Source organism: Vulpes vulpes, chromosome 11, assembly GCF_048418805.1.
Source record: "Vulpes vulpes isolate BD-2025 chromosome 11, VulVul3, whole genome shotgun sequence".
NCBI lineage: Eukaryota > Metazoa > Chordata > Mammalia > Carnivora > Canidae > Vulpes > Vulpes vulpes.
This window is the reverse complement of record NC_132790.1, coordinates 23,924,247-23,943,528: the sequence shown is the minus strand read 5'-3', so window position 1 is coordinate 23,943,528 and position 19,282 is coordinate 23,924,247. Positions and strand designations below refer to the sequence as shown.

Sequence of the window (19,282 nt, the reverse complement as noted above, 5' to 3'; positions counted from 1 at the left end):
GAGCCTGCTTCTCCCTTTGCCTGTGTCTCTGGCCTTTCTCTCTCTCTCTCTCTGTCTCTCATGAATAAATAGATAGAATCTTAAAAAAAAAAAAAAAAGAAAGAAATTCAAATAGAAATCATTAAAGAATGAATAAACAAAGTAGAATGACATAGTGAAATGGAGATTTTAGAATTAAAGAGATCTAGATATGAATCCCAATATAGGTATTTACTGTATTACCTTAGGTAAGTCATTTACTCCTGATAAGCCTAAATTTTCTGAACTGTAAAACGGGGTTAAGAGCATCTACTCTCAAAAAATTGTATAGAATAAGTAATTAATGCATGGAAAGCTCTTGGAACAATGCCTAACAAGATAAGCATTTAATGTAAGTAATGTAATAAATATAATGTATTCAATATAGTAGCCCTTTTATATAAAATAACAAGTGCATAATTCATAGTAAGTATTCAGTAAATGATAGTTCTTATTATGTCTTCACATGTTCAAAACTGCATAAAGTCAAATGTAATAAGGAGGCAAAGAATGCAATGAGGCGACCAATAACATGTTGAAAGTGCCGCGTTATAATGAAATAGAGACAAATATATATATATAAAAGATCAGTGAAACCAAGAGCTGATTATTTGAAAAGATAAACAAGGTTGATAAATCTGTACCCAGACACAACAAGAGAGAGGACCCAAGTAAAATTAGAAACAAAAAAAAAAAAAAAAGGAAGGAACAACCAACACCACAGAAATACAAAGAACTATAAGAAACCACTATAAAAAATTATATTAAAAATTCATCTATAGAAGAATTAGATAAATTCCTAGAAACATTCAATCTTTCAAAACTGGATCTGGCAGAAACAGAAAATCTGAGCAGACAGATTACTAGTAATGAAATGGAATCAGTAATAAAAAAAAAAAATAAATAAATAAATAAACCTCCCAACAAACAAAAGTCCAGGACCAGATGGCTTTACAGGTGAATCTACCATTTAAAGAAGAGAAGAGTTAATACCCATTCTCAAACTATGTGAAAAGAAAAGAAAGCTTCCAAATACATTCTATAAGGCCAGCATTACTCTGATACAAAACCACACAAGACACTACAAAAAACAAACAAAAACCAACCAAACAAAACACCTACAGGCTAATATTCAGAATGCACATAGATGCTAAAGCCCTCAACAAAATATCAGCAAACCACATTCCACGAACATTAAAAGGATAATGCACCATGATCCAGTGGGACTTATTCTGGGAATGCAAGGATGATTCAATATTCACAAATCATACTTCACATTAACAAAATGAAGGATAAAATTCATATAATTATCTCAATATATATAGAAAAAGCATTTGAGAAAATTCAATATTCATTCATGATACAAACTTGACAAAGTGAGAGTAGAGAAAATATACCTCAACATAATAAAGGCCATATATGAAAAACCCACAGCCAATACCATACTCAATGGTGAAAAACCAAAAGCTTTTCCTCTACGATTAAGACAAAAATGCCCATTTCTGCCACTTTTATTCAACATAGTACTATAAGTCCCAGCCACAGCAATCAGGCAAGAAAAAGAAATAGAAGCCATTTAAATTCGTAAGGAAGAAGTTTAACTATTACTATTTGCAGATGACATACCAGTATGCATAGAAAACCCTGAAGATTCCACCAAAAATTTATTAGAAATAATATATACATTTAGTAAAGTTTCAGAATACAAATTAATACATAGAAATCTGTTTTTTTTTTTAAGATTTTACTTATTCATGAGTGACACAGACAGAAGCGGGGTGGGGGGGTGCGGCAGAGATCGGAAAAGCGGCGGGGGGTCGGGGGCAGAGATCAGAAAAGCAGGCTCCATGCAAGGAGCCGGATGTGGGACTCAATCCCAGGACTCCAGGATCACGCCCTGAGCCGAAGGCAGACTCTCAACCACTGAGCCACCCAGGCATCTCAGAAATCTGTTGAATATCTGTACTCTAATAATGAAATAGCAGAAAGAAAAAAAAAGAAAAAATTCTACCTGCAATTGTACGAAAAAGAATAAAATACCTAGGAGTAAACTTAATCGAGGTGAAAGACCTATACTCTAAAAACTGTAAGACACTGATGAAAGAAACAGATGACACAAATGGAAAGATATCCCATGCTCATGGATTGGAAGAATGAATACTCCTAAAATGTCCATATCACTCAAAGCAATCTACAGATTCAATGTAATCCCTATCAAAATACCAACAGCATTTCTCACAAAACTACTAAAATTTGTATGGAACCACAAGGACTCCAAAGAGCCAAAGCATCCTGAGAAAGGAAAGCAAAGCTGGAGGGTTCACAATGCCAGGTTTCAAGATGTACCACACAAAGCTATAGTATGGTACGGCATAAAAACAGACACAAATTATTCCAACTTTAGTACACATGCTGCCAAAGTAAGCACAGCAGACACATAAATCAACAGAATATAACAAAGAGTTCAGAAACAAACCCATGTTTATATGGCCAATTAATCTACAACAAAGGAGGCAAGATATACAATGGGGTGAAGACAGTCTCTTTAATAACTGGCACTGGGAAAACTGGACAGCTACACACAAAAAAATGAAACTGAACCACTTTCAAAACTATACACAAAAATTAACTCAAAATGGATTAAAGACCTACATGTGAGAACTAAAACCATAAAACTCCCAAAGGAAAACAGACAGTAATTTCTTTGACATTGGCTTTCATACCATTTTTCTAGATATGCCTCCTCAGCCAAAGGAAACAAAAGCAAAATTAAACTATTTGGACTAAACCAAATTAAAAAGCATCTGTAGAGGGGCACCCAGGTGGCTCAGTTGGTTAAGCATCTAACTCTTGGTTTTAGCTCAGATCATGATCTCAAGATCCTGGGATAAAGCTCCACATCAGGCTCTGCACTCAGCATGGAATCTGCTGGAGATTCTCTCTCTCTCCCTTCCTCCCTTCCTTTCCTTGCTTGTTTTCTCTCTCTCTCTCTCTCTAAAATAAGTAAATGAAGGGCAGCCCAGGTGGGTGAGCGGTTTAGCGCTGCCTTCAGCCCAGGGCATGATCCTGGAGACCTGGGATCGAGTCCCATGTCAGGCTCCCTGAATGGAGCCTGCTTCTCCCTCTGCCTGTGTCTCTGCCTCTCTCTCTCTCTCTCTCTCTCTGTCTCTAATAAATAAATAAAATCTTAAAAAAAATAAAATAAAATAAGTAAATGAAATCTAAAAAAAAAAAGCTTCTGTAGAGCAAATAAAACCATCAACAAAATAAAAAAGGCAACCTACGGAATGGGAGAAGATATTTGCAAATGATATACCCAATAAGGGGGGTAATATTCAAAATACATAAAGCACTTCTACAGTCCAACACCAAAAAACAAATAATCTGATTAAAAACGGACAGAAGAGGGCAGCCTGGGTGGCTCAGCGGTTTAGCTCTGCCTTCAGCCCAGGGCCTGATCCTGGAGACCCGGAATCAAGTCCCACATCAGGCTCCCTGCATGGAGCCTGCTTCTCTCTCTGCCTGTGTCTCTGCCTGCCTCTCTCTCTCTCTCTCTCTCTCTCTCTCTCATGAATAAATAAATAAAATCTTAAAAAAAAAAAAAGGACAGAAGACATGAACATTTTTCCAAAGAAATACATGAAAAGATGCTCACGCTAATCATAAATACAAGTCAAAACCACAATGAGACAGTACCACATGCCTGTCAGAATGGCTAAAATCAAAGATGAGAGAAATGAGAAGTGTTGGCAAGGATATAAAGAAAAAGGAACCCTTGCGCACTGTTGGTAAAATGTAAATTGGTGCAGCCACTGCAGAAAACAGTATAAAGTTTCCTCAAAAAATTAAAAATAGAAATATCAGTAATTCTACTATTAGGTATATACCCAAAGGAAACCAAAACACTAATTTGAAAAAATATGTGAACCCCTATGTTTCCTGCAGCATTATTTACGGTAGCAAGATATGGAAGCAACCCAAGTGTCCAATGGTAGATGAATGAATAATAAAGATGTGGTTTATATATACAATGGAATATTACTCAGCCATAAAAAGGGGAGATCTTGCCATTTGTGACAATATGGACAGACCCAGAAGGTATTATGCTAAGTGAATTAAGAGAAAGACAAATACCATATGATTTTACTTATATGTGGAATTTTAAAAAAATAAATGAACAAACAAAAAGCAGAAACAGACCCACAAACAGAACCAACTGAAGGCTGCCAGAGGGGAAGGAGGAAGGGGGATGGGCAAATGGATGAAGGTGAGTAGTAGATACAGAATTCCAGTTAGAAAATGAGTAAGTCATGGGGATAAAAGGTACACCATAGGGAATATAGTAAATGGTATTGTAATACTGTATGCTGATAGATGGATGCTACGCTCACACTTGTGGTGAGCATGTCATAACATACAGACTTGTTGAATCACTATGTTGTACACCTAAAACTGATGTAATATTGTGTGAATTTTTTAAAAAATCACCAAAACCTCCGGGGGGCTGGGGGGAGGGTATAGCAATTTCTTTATGTTTAATTTGTCCTTTCCAAGAAAACACAAACGAAGGATTTGAGGTCACTTTCAGATACCTGGACACAATCTATTAGGTAGGCTTGAAAGCCAGATTATGTTTAGGGCCTAGAAAGCACTGCCTGACAAAGGACAAAGCAGAGGGGTGAGTGAAGAGAATAGCCTCCCAGGAGAAAACTGGTTAAGTTACAACCTTGCCTGGTTAATTTATTTCTACTGTAGTATTTATTAGCATTTTTTTCTTAATACATAGATTGAAGCTTCTTCATTAAGGAAGGCATTTTTAGTGGCAAGCTTGGTGATATGTAAATTGCTGCAAGTCATCCAAGATTTTCAGAACAATGTCAAGGATTTTGGTGCCATCTGCTGGCAACACTTTACTCAAAAACATTAGCTTTAATAATTTTTGCTCAAGTGCTTATGCCTGATGCTGGCACAAAGTAATGGGAAGCTTTGCCCCTAACTTCACTCCCAGGATTTGAGATGATGAGACATAGGTTAATTGAGAGTGATCAAGTACAAACACCAAAGCATCAAGTACTGACATGAGAGTTCAGAAGACAGACATAGCAGTGTGGGCAGGAGCCATCAGGGAAGACTGCCTGAAAGAGGAAGAATTCTGTCTGGCTCTGAAGGGGCTTCCATGTGGCCAGCTAGAGGGGAAAACTGAAAGCCATTCACCTTTCTTTTGCTGAATCTACAAATATAAAGCTGAAGTGAAGACTGGCCTGAAACCTATTCACTGATTCATGCTGCAAACATATACTGAGGGACAATCCCAGCTTCTCTGATCTGGAAAATTAGGAACAGCTATATCCCACCTATCTCTCCACAAGACTATACAGTTGAAGTGATGGTGTTAGATGCTAACAATAAGACCGCAATTGTATTTAAATGGACTTTTAGATTTTTTTTCACCTCAGAAACTATAATTCATGAAAAAAAAGAAAAGAGCTCCCATATCACATCCTCCTCTGGCATCAGCTGCCTTGCCGGTCTGCTCATGCTCAGCACTTTGGTCTTTAGGATTCTCATCACTTCTGTATTGCACAATGTGGGAGTAGTGATCACCCACCATGCTTAGCTGAAAAGGTATAGTAAGGATGAATTGAAAACTGCACGTCCAGCTAGTAGAGCAAAGTAAGAGGCTTGGAGCTAGCAGAATAATCAGCTCGGAAAAAAATGCTGATCAATGGACAGAAGTCAACTGGAGGAAGGTCTGGGGTATGCTTCACAGCTCTGGTCAATATTTTCATGAATAATTGGGTTGAAAACTCAAATGATCTGCTTACCAAACTGTGGACAGCAAAACGTTTAGCAGCTAGGAGACAACAAAGCAGGGAACATGGAAGACAGAAGAAGCAAGATCCAAAATGAATAAAGCTTGTTTCTAGAGTTTTTTTTTTTTTTAAAGCTCTAACATTCTATGAGCTAGTAAGCTTAAATGAAGAACGAAAACCATATGATGAAACCCAATCAACTACCCAAATATAGGATGGAAAATAAGTGGCTTTGATAGCGGTCCATGTGAAACAGATCTAGGGGTCTCAGTTGACCACAAATTGCCAGGGAATATATGCCAACAGGGCCACTACCAAAAAAGCCAAGGCCATCTTATGCTGCTTAACTAGGAATATGCCAGAATGAAAGAGGCAGCAGCTCTACTGTTCTGCTCTGTCAAGCATTCTTTTTTCTTTTTTCTTTTTTTTAAAGATTTTATCCATTTATTTATTTGAGAAAGAGCGAGAGTGAGACAGTACAAGCGGGGGAAGTGGCAGAAGGAGAGCGAGAAGCAGGCTCCCTGCCGGGCAGGGTGGGTCCTGATCCCAGGACTGCAGGATCATGACCCAAGTAGAAGGTAGATGCTCAACTGGCTGAGCAGCCCACCAAATTGTAGGGCCCGGGGATCCCTGGGTGGCGCAGCGGTTTGGCGCCTGCCTTTGGCCCAGATCGCCTTTGGCCATCCTGGAGACCCGGGATCAAATCCCATGTCGGGCTCCCGGTGCATGGAGCCTGCTTCTCCCTCTGCCTATGTCTCTGCCTCTCTCTCTCTCTCTCTCTGTGACTATCATAAATAAATAAAAAATTTAAAAAAAAATTGTAGGGCCCTACAGTTAAGTCTTGGGACCGCACTGTACAAAGAACACTGACAAAGACACATGGCGATAAGGGAGGAGCCAAGATTATGAAGGGTCTAGAAACCAAATTACATATTGAACAGCTAAAGGCACTAGGACAAAAGACCTGGAGAACTACAGGAAGACATAGCTGTTACCTTCAATTACCTGAAGATTCTCCAGAGGCTCAGTAAGGAGATATATGCAGTGTAGTTCCTGTGACCAAGTATGACTCTACACATTACTAGAATACTCTACAAGGCAGAAACTTGGCTGTCAATTCCCTCCTACCATACCCCTGGCAAACAGTCAACTTTATCACATGAGGCAGACCATTCCATTGCTAACAGATGTGCTAGGTAGTTCTTCCCTGATGCTAACCTGAAAAATCTGCCTCTGTGTATCTTCTGCCTTTGAGTCCAACCCTTATCCTTCAGAGAGGCACATAGTACATTTACTACCTGTTTCTAATGACTACTCTTCTAATACCTAAAATTTTGTCTTTTTCCCCATGTCATCTTGTCTCCAGGCAAGAGTCAGTCAAGTAATGATTTAACAAACACTTACTGAGCTAAGGACTGCAGAATCCAGAGATAAAAAACTAAACCTTAAGAACTTACGTCTACTAAGGAGAAAAACAGCAACTATAATGCAGTATGATAAGAGCTAAGTAGGCCCTGGTGGCCAAGATAGTAGGAGAGGCTTTCACTCAATGTGGGAGAACCAAGGCTTCCTGAAGAAAGGAACCCTTGATCTCTGTCCAGATGCCCTAGTAGGTCTAAGGAAAGACAGGCATCTAATGAGTGTTCCAGGATGAGGGAACATGGTATGTCTGAGAAAGTACAAATAAGGAAGGAGCAGTGAGAAATGAGCCTAAAGACCAGGCAAGGCTCAGAGAAAGCTGATGTATGCATTACATGTAGAGAAGTTTATATTATAGTCTGGGGGAAAAAGTTTGTCTTTCACATAGAAAGTGGATTGCCACCCTTTACCACCTTACCTTTACCACCTTAGTCCATATCCTCTAGTCACATTCCAGTGACTCTCTTAATGTGTTGGTCTAAGAATAATCTATAGTACTTTAAAGATTTCTAGTTAGGAGACTTTGCCACTTATCCATCCCAGGAGGGAACAGCAGTTCAGGGGATAGGAGTTTGAAAAGATACTGTTTTTGGTAACAGGGATGATGAAAGCTTCTCCTTGGAGATCTTTAAAAATAGTATAGATACTTTTCCAGGCAAAAACTTACTCCTTCCCCTGACATCCCTGTGGGAGCTAGGAAGTGAGTAATATTAGACTCAAAAACAGATGATGAAAACTGAGTGACAGAGAAGGCAAAAAGCAAGCTGAGGCTGGGCTTAGGTTTCCAATCCAGATCTGTCTCCCAGGGCCCGCCTCCCTGGCACCATTCACTTTTGAGTTTGTGATAACCCTGGAAAGGCTGAGGTGGCAATATGATGTAGACATTCAAGGGGTGGGGAAGGATGGACCTGGGCAAAAGTCACTAAAAAAGGAAAACTCAGGCTGGCTCAGTTGGTTAAACGTCTGCCTTCAGCTCAGGTCATGAGCCCAAGGTCCTGGGATCGAGCCCTGCACTGGGCTCCCTGCTCAGCCAGGAGTCTGCTTTCTCCTTCTCCCTCCCTCTGCCTCTCCCCACTCTTGTTTTCTCTGTCAAATGGATGAATAAAAATCTAAAAAAAAAAAAGGAAAAATCAGGGGAATTAAAAACAGAAATGACCATGGCAGAAACTGACAATTTCCTAGAGCTTTTGGCTCTAGGAAAATGGCTGAGTACTCATATGACAAGAGTACTTAATCAAGAATCAGATTTTGAGGGGGATCCCTGGGTGGCTCAGGGGGTTAGTTCCCGCCTTCAGCCCAGGGCGTGATCCTGGAGTCCCAGGATCGAGTCCCACATCAGGCTCCCTCCGTGGAGCCTGCGACTCCCTCTGCCTGTGTCTCTGCCTCTCTCTCTCAGTCTGTGTCTCTCATGAATAAATAAATAAAATCTTAAAAAAAAAAAAAAAAGAATCAGATTTTGGTTTTATGTCCAGCTCCCCAATTTAATGGTCATGTGCTCCCAGCAAATCTCTTCAAGATTTTGCACTTTGGTTTACTAACCTGAAAAGTGGAGGTATATTCTTATCCTATCATATAAAGCTGTTGTGAGATTCCAAAATATCAGATGAGAAAAGTACCTTTTAAAATATCAACAAAATCCAACCATAAGCAGCTTAAGGTAGTATTACTACTGTTGCTGTTCCTGAATAGAACGGTACCCTAAAATTTAAATACAGAAAACAGTAGGACCTTTTAAATAGCAATTAATTTAGATGAAGTTCTTCTTCTAATGTGAAGGATGGACTTGAATTCCTAAACCACAAAAAAAAAAATATTTGATACTTTTCACAGTGAAACCACAATCAGTCTAATGGATGGCAACATCCATGCTGCTCCATGGCAGTGCTTCTCATAAGGGGTGAATTTCTTCCCCAGGGGACATTTGATGAAGTCTGGAGACATTTTTGGTTTGTCATGATCAGGAGACGAGATGCTAGTAGGTAGAAGCCAGGCATGCTGCTAAAACATTGTACAATGTACATGACAGTCCCTCATGAAAATAAAGAATCATCTGGCCCAAAATGTGAATATTCTCCCTAATCGAAAGACCTAGTCTAGGAGAATAGAGCTTGTGTTTTTCCACTCAGGGGTCATGTGTGCCCACTGAAAGGCTGGGTTGCCAACTCGCCCTAGTGAAGAACAGAAAATTTCATTCAGTTTGAAAGAAACAGAGCCTTATCAATTAATTCCATCACTTCTCAGCATGCCCATAAGAAGCATTTTTTTGAAAGCTCTGATAGCAAATCTCAAACAGTTCATGTTTCTACTACTTGACAATAATCCCAGTGTCTCTTCTTTACACAACATTCTCTGGGGAGCTGTTTTGCTTTGATTCTTTTTTACTCCCATTCTTCACTCCATAGACATTTAATGTGTTAATATGTATATTTTCTTTTGTGTTTGTTCTTACAAACTGTATTTTTTTTGTGCATGTATTTTGTTTTTTTAAAGATTTTATTTATTTATTTATTTATTTATTTATTTATTTATTTATTTATTTATTCATGAGTGAGAGAGAGAGAGAGAGAGAGAGAGAGAGAGAGAGGCAGAGACACAGGCAGAGGGAGAATCAGGCTCCATGACGGGAGCCCAACGCGGAACTCGATCTTGGAACTCCAGGATCAAGCCCTGGGCCAAAGGCAGGCGCTGAACCGCTGAGCCACCCAGGGATCCCTGTGCATGTATTTTGATTTATCAGCTGGCACTGTGTCTTTCTGTTTGTTACTTTTCCCACTCAGTACTCTGCTTTTAAGATTCACAAGTTGTTACGGGTAAACCTAATGGGTTGCTTTTAACTGGAGTACAGAATCACAATATGCATCCACCACATTTTACCTATTTATTCAGAGACAAATACCCAGACTGCCTCCATCTCTTCAATTAACTACTGTAATTAACATTTAAATCAACACCTTCTCACATATCCCTTTAGGATATGTCACAAGATATGTATATATTCCATCTGACTGAATAGTACCATGTTGCTCTCCATAATACCTGCCCCATCTTCGTACCTACCAAAAACACAAAAGTTCCCAAAGCCCCTGATCTCTGCCAGCAGTTGGACATATCTAGTTTGTTAGTCTAGATACCAATTACTACCAGTTTTAATCATTACTCATCTCCTATTATGCTATCAGTTAGCTTTGCCTATGATACCCTTTATAGATACCCCCTTAATCAATCTATCATCTATCTATCTATCTATCTATCTATCTATCTATCTATCTATCTAGCGAGGGACAGAGGGGATTGGGAAGGGCAGAGAAGGAGAGAAAGAATCACACGTAGACTCCACGCCCAGCATGGAGTCTGATACGGGGCTTGATCCTACAACCCTGAGACCTTAACTCAAGCCAAACTCAAGTCAGACACTTAACCGACTGAGCCACCCAATCCCATCCCCTTAATGTTAATATAATCAAATTCATCAAATTCAAAAATTTTTATTTGTCCACATAATTTTTACTAACTATATAGTTTTGCTTTTTGTAATTAGATCTTTAATCTACCCTTAGTCCCCTTTGTATGCAGTGTGATATAGAAATCTACCTTTAATTTCTCCATAAATTTCTGAGTTTTCTCAATACAATCTACTTAACAATGAGTATTTTCTTCACTTATTGGTGGTTACACTTTACTGTCTTTTTTAAAAGATTATTTATTTATTTAAGAGAGAGAGAGACGCCAGAGAGCACAAGCAGGGGGAATAGCAGAGAGTGAGGGAGAAGCAGGCTCCCTGAGGAGTAGGGAGCTAGATGTGGGGCTTTATCCCACTTGAACTGAAGGTAGATGCTTAACCAACTGAGCCACCAAGGCACCCCTTATTGTCTTTTTAAAAAAGGACTGATTTATTTATTTGAGAGAGAGAGAAAAAAAAAGTGGGAGGGTGAAAGAGAGAGTCTCAGACTCTGCACGGAGCCTGGAGCCTGACACAGGGCTCAATCTCACAACCCTGAGATCATAACCTGAGCTGAAACCAAGAATCAGATAACTGACTGAGCCACCCAGGCTCCCCTACACTTTTATTACATATTAAGTTCCCATTATACAGGGATCTGTTTCTGAGATCTTTAGTCTGTTCTACTGGTCTATTTGTCTATTCTTATGGTAAGTCTTACTATTTGGAAAGGCAAGTCAGTGTCTTGGGAATTGCTTTCTTTCTTGCTTTTATTTTTGAACTTCAAGTAGAGGGGGGAAAAATGAGTTAATCAAAATCTGTAATGAATATTCTCATCAATAGTCATGCATGGGCAACTTTTAATTTTTAAAAATTACTTTTGATTCTGGTAAAAACTCATAAAATTTACCATCTTAATCACTTTTAAATGTATGCTTCAGTAGTGCTAAGTAGTATTACCATTGTTTTGTAATAGATCTCCAGAACCTTTTCATCGTACAAAACTGAGAAAATTCTATGATTATTAAACTACAACTCCCTATTTCCTGCTCTGCCCCAGCTCCTAGAACCACCATTCTATTCTCTGCCTCTATGAATGTGACTACATGGTAGGTACCTCTTACGAGTGGAAGACAAATAGAAGCACTGGTCATTTTGTGACTGGCTTATTTCATTTCGCATCATGTCCTAAAGGATCGTCATGTTGAAGCATATGACAAAATTCCTTCCTTTTTAATTATTTTTTAATAATATGATAACTACTGAACTTACCACCCAACATAAAAGTGGAACATCTAAAACTACTTCAATCTAGCTATGTGCTCTTCTCTATTCTATCCTCCAATCTTCCATCCAACATCACCCTTCCATCCACCTATCACCCTTGATTTTATCATTCCTTGCTGCTTAGAATACAGTTGTATTACACATATACATACTTTTAAAATATATCAGTTTTGTTTTTTTTTTCATTTTTTTCCAGTTTTGTTTTTAACTTTTTTTTTTTTTTTTTTAATTCATGATAGAGAGAGAGAGAGAGAGAGAGGCAGAGACACAGGCAGAGGGAGAAGCAGGCTCCATGCACCGGGAGCCCGACGTGGGACTTGATCCCGGGTCTCCAGGATCGCGCCCTGGGCCAAAGGCAGGCGCCAAACCGCTGCGCCACCCAGGGATCCCTGTTTTTAACTTTCTATGAAAGGCATCAAGTTATGAGAAATCTTCTGAATCTTTTACACTTAATATTAATTTGCTAAGATTCATCCTTACCATTACTTGTAACTAGAGTTAATTATGTTTTGTGTTATTTTATATATTTCATGTAATATGTATGGTTTTATAAGTTCTGTAATATTCCATTGCATGAATACATCACAATTAACTTATCCATTCACCTGTATTTCAGTATTGAGTCATTTTTAAGTTTTTGCTATTACAAATAATGCTGTTATGGAAATTCTGGTATATTCTTCTAGGATGCATATGCAAAACTCCAAGATCAAACTGAAACTGAATGGGGAAGATATCTGCAAATGATGTGTCTGATAAGGGGTTAATTCAAGATATATAAAGAACCTATAAAAAAAAAAAAAAAAGAACCTATATAGTCCAACACCAAAAAACAGTAACGAAGGAATCTGAATAAAAACGGGCAGAGGAGGGGTGCCTGGGTGGCTCAGTAAGTTGAGCATCTGACTCTTGGTTTTGGCTCCAGTTGTGATCTCAGAGTCCTGGGACTGAGCACTGTGCAGGGCTTCCTGCACTTCTGGGAGTCTGCTTCCCCTCTCTCTTTCCCTCTGCTCCTCGCCCTGCTCTTGCACATTTACACAGTCTCTCTCTCTCTCAAATAAATCTTAAAAAAAAAAAAAAAAAAAAAAAAATTAAAAAAAAAAAAGGGCAGAGGACCTGAATAGACAATTTTCCAAAGAAAACATACAGATGGCCAACAAGTACATGAAAAGATGCTCAACCACTGGCCATCAGGGAAACGCAAATCAAAACTATAGTGAGTTATGACCTCACATAGAATGGCTAGTATCAAAAAAAAGGAAGTAACAACTGTTGGCTAGGATGTGAAGAAAAGGGAAGCCTCACGTACTGTAAATTGGTACAGCTGCTGTGGAAAATATGGTGGAAGTTCCTCAAAAAATTTAAAAAAGAAATACCATATGATTTGGTAATTCCACTATTGGTTAATTTACCACCCCCTGCCAAAAGAAACCAATAATTTGAAAAGATATGTGCAATCTCTATGTTTATTGCAGCATTATTTACAATAGTTAAGACATGGAGGGAACCTAAATGTCTAGTGATAGATGAATGAAGATGTGGTATGTGTGTGTGATATTATGCAGCCATAAAAAACAATGAGATCTTGCCATTTGTGACAACAGGGATGAACCTAGAGCGTATCATACTAAGTGAAGTAAGTCAGGTAGAGAAAGACAAATACCATATAACTTCACTTGTATGTGGAATTAAAAAAACAACACCAAAACAAATGAACAAACAAAAAAGAAACAGATTCATAAATACAGAGATAAACAGGTAGTTGGCCAGAGGGGAAAAGGATAGGGGAATGGGCAAAATAGACGAGGGGAATTAAGAGATACAAACTTTCAGGAGAAAATAGGTGAAGGGAATTAAGAGATACAACTTTCAGGAGAAAACAGGTGAAAGGAATTAAGTGATACAAACTTTCAGTCAGGAGACTAAAAACTACAGCACAGGGAATACAGTTAATAAGACTATAATAATGTATGGCGACAGATGATAAATAGACTTATAGTGAGCACTGTATAATGTATGGAATTGTTGAATCACTATGTTGAACACCTGAAAATTATATAACATTCTGTATCAACCATACTTAAATAAAAATTTTAAGGAAATTGACATATCAAATATAAAAACTAGTCAAGAATATAAACAACCGATAGAAGAAACCAAATGCCTAGAAAGCATGAAAACATGCTTAATCACTAATCTAATAATTTAAAAAAGTAGTTAATAATTTAGATATGTTTACTCTATTAGATTGACAAAAAGCAAGAGAAGAAAGGAACAGAGAGGAACTATAAAAAACAACCATAAAACGAGTAACAAATGGAAATAAGTACATATCAATTAGTGATTACTTTAGGGTGTTTTTATAAGACATTTTATTTTTTTTAAGATTTATTTATTTGTTTGTTTATTTATTTATTTATTCAGAGAGAGAGAGAGAGAGAGAGAGGCAGAGGGAGAAGCAGGCTCCATGCAGGAAGCCCGACGTGGGACTCGATCCTGAGTCTCCAGGATCACACCCCGGGCTGCAGGCGGCACTAAACCGCTGTGCCACCGGGGCTGCCCTTATCAGACATTTTAAAATAAATTTTATGTAAGCAATATCTGTACCTAACATGGGGCTTAAATTTACAACCCTGAGATCAAGAGTCGCACACTCCTCCAACTGAGCCAGATGGATAGGCAACCCCTATCAATAATTACTTTGAATGTAAATGGGTTGAACACTCCATTCAAAAGACATAATGGGTGACAAAATGGATAAAAAAAGCAAGATTCATCTATATGCTGCCTATAAGAGACACATTTCAGACCTAAAGACACATACAAAATGAAAGTGAGGGGATGGCAAATGGTAGTGAAAAGAAAGCCAGCATAGCAATACTTGTACCAGACAAAGTAGACTTTAAAGCAAAGACTGTAACAAGAGATAAAGAAGGACACTATATATAATCATAAAGGAGACAATCCAACAAGAAGCTGTAACAATTGTAAATATTTATACACCCAACTGGGAGTACCTAAATACATAAACAGCTAATAACACACTTAAAGGAAGTAATTGACAGTGATACAATAATAGTAAGAGAATTTAACACTCCACTTACATCAATGGATAGATCATCCAAACAGAAAATCAACAAGGAAACAAGGAAACAGTGGCTTTGAATGACACAATGGACGACATGAATCAAACAGATATATTCAGAATAGTCTCTCCAGGAGAGACCACCCAGTAGGCCACAAGACACATCTCAACAAATTCAAAATAAACTCAAAATGGATTAAGGATCTAAATGTGAAACCTAAAACCATAAAAATCCTAAAAGAGAGCACAAGCAAAAATTTCTCTGACATCAGTCATAGAAGCATTTTCTAGATATGTCTGTCTCCTGAGGCAAGAGATATGAGAGCAAAATTAAACTACTGGGATTATAACAAAATAAAAAGCTTCTGCACAGCAAAGGAAATAATCAACAAAACTAAAAGACAACCTCCTGAATGGGAAGATATGGGAGAAGATGTTTGCTAATAACATAGCCAATAAATGGTCAGTATCCAAAGCACATAACGAATTTATACAACTCAACACCAAAAAACCCCAATTAATCCAATTAAAAGTGGGCAGAAGACATGAACAGATATTTCTCCAAAGATATACTGATGGCAACAGATACATGAAAAGATGCTCAACATCACTCACCATCAGGGAAATGCAAATCAAAACTATTATGAGGTATGACTTTATACCTGTCAGAATGGCTAAAATCAAAAACACAAGAAACAACAAATGGTCAAGATGTGGGAAAAAAAGGAACCCTTGTGTACTATGGGAATGCAAAATGGTATAGTCACTGCAGAAAATAATACGGAAGTTCCTCAAAAAATTAAAAATAAAATTACTGTATGATCCAGTAATTCCATTCCTGGGTAATTTACCCAAAGAACACAAAAACCTTAAATGGAAAGATATATACACCTCTGTTTATTACAGTATTATTTACAATAGCCAAATTATGCAAGCAGCCCAAGTTTTAATCAATGAATGAATAATGATGATGTGGTACACACACACACACACACACGAATATTATTCAATCATAAAAAAAAGAATGGAAAAATAATAATAAAAAAATAATAAAACAAAAAAGAATGGGATCTTGCCATTTGTAATAACATGGATGGATCTAGCGTGTAATGCTAAGTGAAATATGTCAGTCTGAGAAAGACAAACACTATATGATTTCCCTCATGTATACTTTAAGAAACAAAACAAATGAACAAGAAAAAAAAGAGACAAACAAAAAAGAGACTCTTAATTTTAGAGAATAAACTGATGGTTACCAGAGGGGAGGTGGGTGGGGGCAAAGAGTGAAATAGGTGAAGGGGATTGATGGTATACTTACTGTGATAAGCCCTGAGTAATGTATAGAATTGCTGAATCATTATATTTTACAACTGAAACTAATGTAACATTGTATATTAGCTATACTGGAAATAAAATTACAAAATAAAAAAAATTTTTTTACAAAATAAATTTTTTAAAAAGTGTGGTATAGACATAAACACAGACATATAGTTAAATAGAATAGAAATGAGAGTACAAAAATAAATGCATCCATCTATGGTCAATTACTTTTTTTTTTTAATAAAAGTAACAAGACCATTCAATGGAAAAAGCATTCTCTTCAAAAATGGTGCTAAGGTAACTCAATATTCACATCCAAAAAATGAAGTTAGACCCTTACTTCACACCATTTACAATAAGTAACTCAAAATAGACCAAAGACATGTAAGTAAGAGCTAAAAATATAAAACCCTTCAAAGAACACACAGAGATAAAGCTTAACAGTCTTGGATTTGGCAACAGATTCTTAGATATAACACTGAAAGCACAAAGAACAAAAGAATAATAGGTTTAAGGATGCAAACTTGAAACAAGTAGTAAATAAACCATGGAGATCTATTGCAAAGTATAATGCATACGGACAATACTGTAGTCTAATCATCAAACTTGCTAAGAGACTAGACCTTAATTATTCTAACCACTAAAAAAGGATAATTATATGATGTAATGGAGGTGTGATGTTATAATGGCAATCATAATGCAATAGATAAATGTATCAGTTAACATGTACACTATCTTGCAAGATGAGTAAAAAATCTGAGAAGCCAGGTACTAAGGAGAAGAAATGTGAAGCCAAGAAGGCTGATGCTGGTGGCAAGATTAAGAAGCCTCGCTGTAGTCAAAACCATGTCCTAGTCAGAGGAACTGGTAGCTATACCTGATGAGCTATGTATCCCAAAAAAGGCCATGTACAAGAGGAAGTATTCAGCCGCTAAATCCAGAGTTGAAAAAAAGGTTCTTGCTGCTGTCACAAAATCAGCTGGTGGTGACAAGAATGTGGTACTTGAGTGGTTAAACTTCACACGTGCTTAGGTATTATCCTAGTGAAGATGTGCCTTAAAAGCTGTTGAGACACGGCAAAAAACCTTTCAGTCAGCATATGAAAACTGTGAGCTAGTATCACACCTGAGACCATTCTGATCACCCTTACTGGGCACCGCAGGGGTAAGAGGGTAGTGTTCCTGAAGCAGCTGAGCAGTGGTTTGCTACTTGTAAACCACTTCTCTGTCCTTCAGAGTTCCTCTGCATAGAACACACCAAAAATCTGCCATTGTGGGCAGCCCCGGTGGCTCAGCGGTTTAGCACCATCTTCGGCCCAGGGCCTGATCCTGGAGACCTGGGATCGAGTCCCATGTCAGGCTCCTTGCATGGAACCTGCCCCCTCTCTCTCTGTCTCTGTGTGTCTCTCATGAACAAATAAATAAAATCTTAAAAAAAAAAAAAAATCTGCCATTGCCACCTTCACCAAAATTGCTATCAGCAGTGTGAATATCCCAAAACATCTCACTGATGCTTACTTCAAGAAGTCAGCAGTTGCATAAACCCAGACACCAGGAAAGTGAGATCTTTGACACAGAGAGAAATATGAGATTAAAGAGCAGCACAAGGTTGATCAGAAAGCTGTGGACTCGAAAATTCTGCCAAAAATCAAAGCGGTTCCTCAGCTTCAGGGCTACCTCTGCTCTGTGTTTTCTCTCATAAATGGAGTTTATCCTCACAAATTGGTATTCTAAATTTCTTACAAAGAACCTAATTAATTAAATAACTGATCCATTAAAATGTTTATGCATCGGGATCCCTGGGTGGCGCAGCGGTTTGGCGCCTGCCTTTGGCCCAGTGCGCGATCCTGGAGACCCGGGATGGAATCCCGCGTCGGGCTCCCAGTGCATGGAGCCTGCTTCTCCCTCTGCCTATGTCTCTGCACCTCTCTCTGTGACTATCATAAAAAAATAAATAAATAAATAGTTTAAGAAAATAAAAAAAATAAAAAAATAAAATGTTTATGCATCAAAGGATACTATCAAGAAGGTAAAAAGGCAACCCACAAAATGGGAGAAAATATTTATAAATTATATATCTAATAATGGTCCAGTATCCAGACTATATAAAGAACTCTTACAACAACAAAAAAGAGAAAAAACAAACAAACAAAAAGAATTAAAAAATAGACAAGAGATTCCTCCATGTAAGATATACGTGTGGCCAATAAACATATTAAAAGATCCTCAACATCATGAGTCATAAGGGAAATACAAACCAAACCACAGTGAGATACTACTTCATGCCCACGAGGGTGACTATATTTAAAAAGAGAGAGAGAGGGATCCCTGGGTGACACAGCGGTTTGGCGCCTGCCTTTGGCCCAGGGCACGATCCTGGAGACCTGGGATTGAATCCCACATCGGGCTCCCCGTGCATGGAGCCTGCTTCTCCCTCTGCCTGTGTCTCTGCCTCTCTCTCTCTCTCTCTCTCTCTCTCTCTGTGACTATCATAAATAAATAAAAAATTTTTTTAAAAAAAGCATAAAAGAGAGAGAGAGAGAGAGAGAGAGAAAGAGAGAGGAAGAAAAAGGAAAGAAAACAAAAAGAACAAGTGTTGGTGAGAATGTGGAGAAACTGGAACCCAAAGCATTGAGGGTTACTATGTTAAATGGAACAGCTACTATAGAAGATTGTTCTCAAAAAGTTAAACAGTTCTACTCCAGGGCATACCCAAGAACTAAATACAGGTGTTCAAATAAAAGTTTATAATGAATGTTCACAGCAGCACTATTCACAATAGCCAAAGGGAGGAAACAACCCAAATGTCCATCAACTGATGAAAGGATGAACAAAATGTGGCAAATCTATACAACAAAATATTCAGCCACAAAAAGGAATAAAATAAAGTACTGATAGTACA

At 38.0% G+C, this 19,282-nt stretch overlaps 1 protein-coding gene and 1 pseudogene across 7 annotated transcripts in view; one reads left to right on the top strand and one right to left on the bottom strand.

The window, feature by feature from the left end:
* Positions 1–19,282, bottom strand: part of RNF121 (ring finger protein 121) — an 85,283-nt gene that overhangs the window by 25,607 nt on the left and 40,394 nt on the right. The gene's annotated exons all lie outside the window — the stretch shown is intronic.
* LOC140594493 (large ribosomal subunit protein eL6 pseudogene) lies at positions 17,125–18,114 on the top strand (annotated as a pseudogene).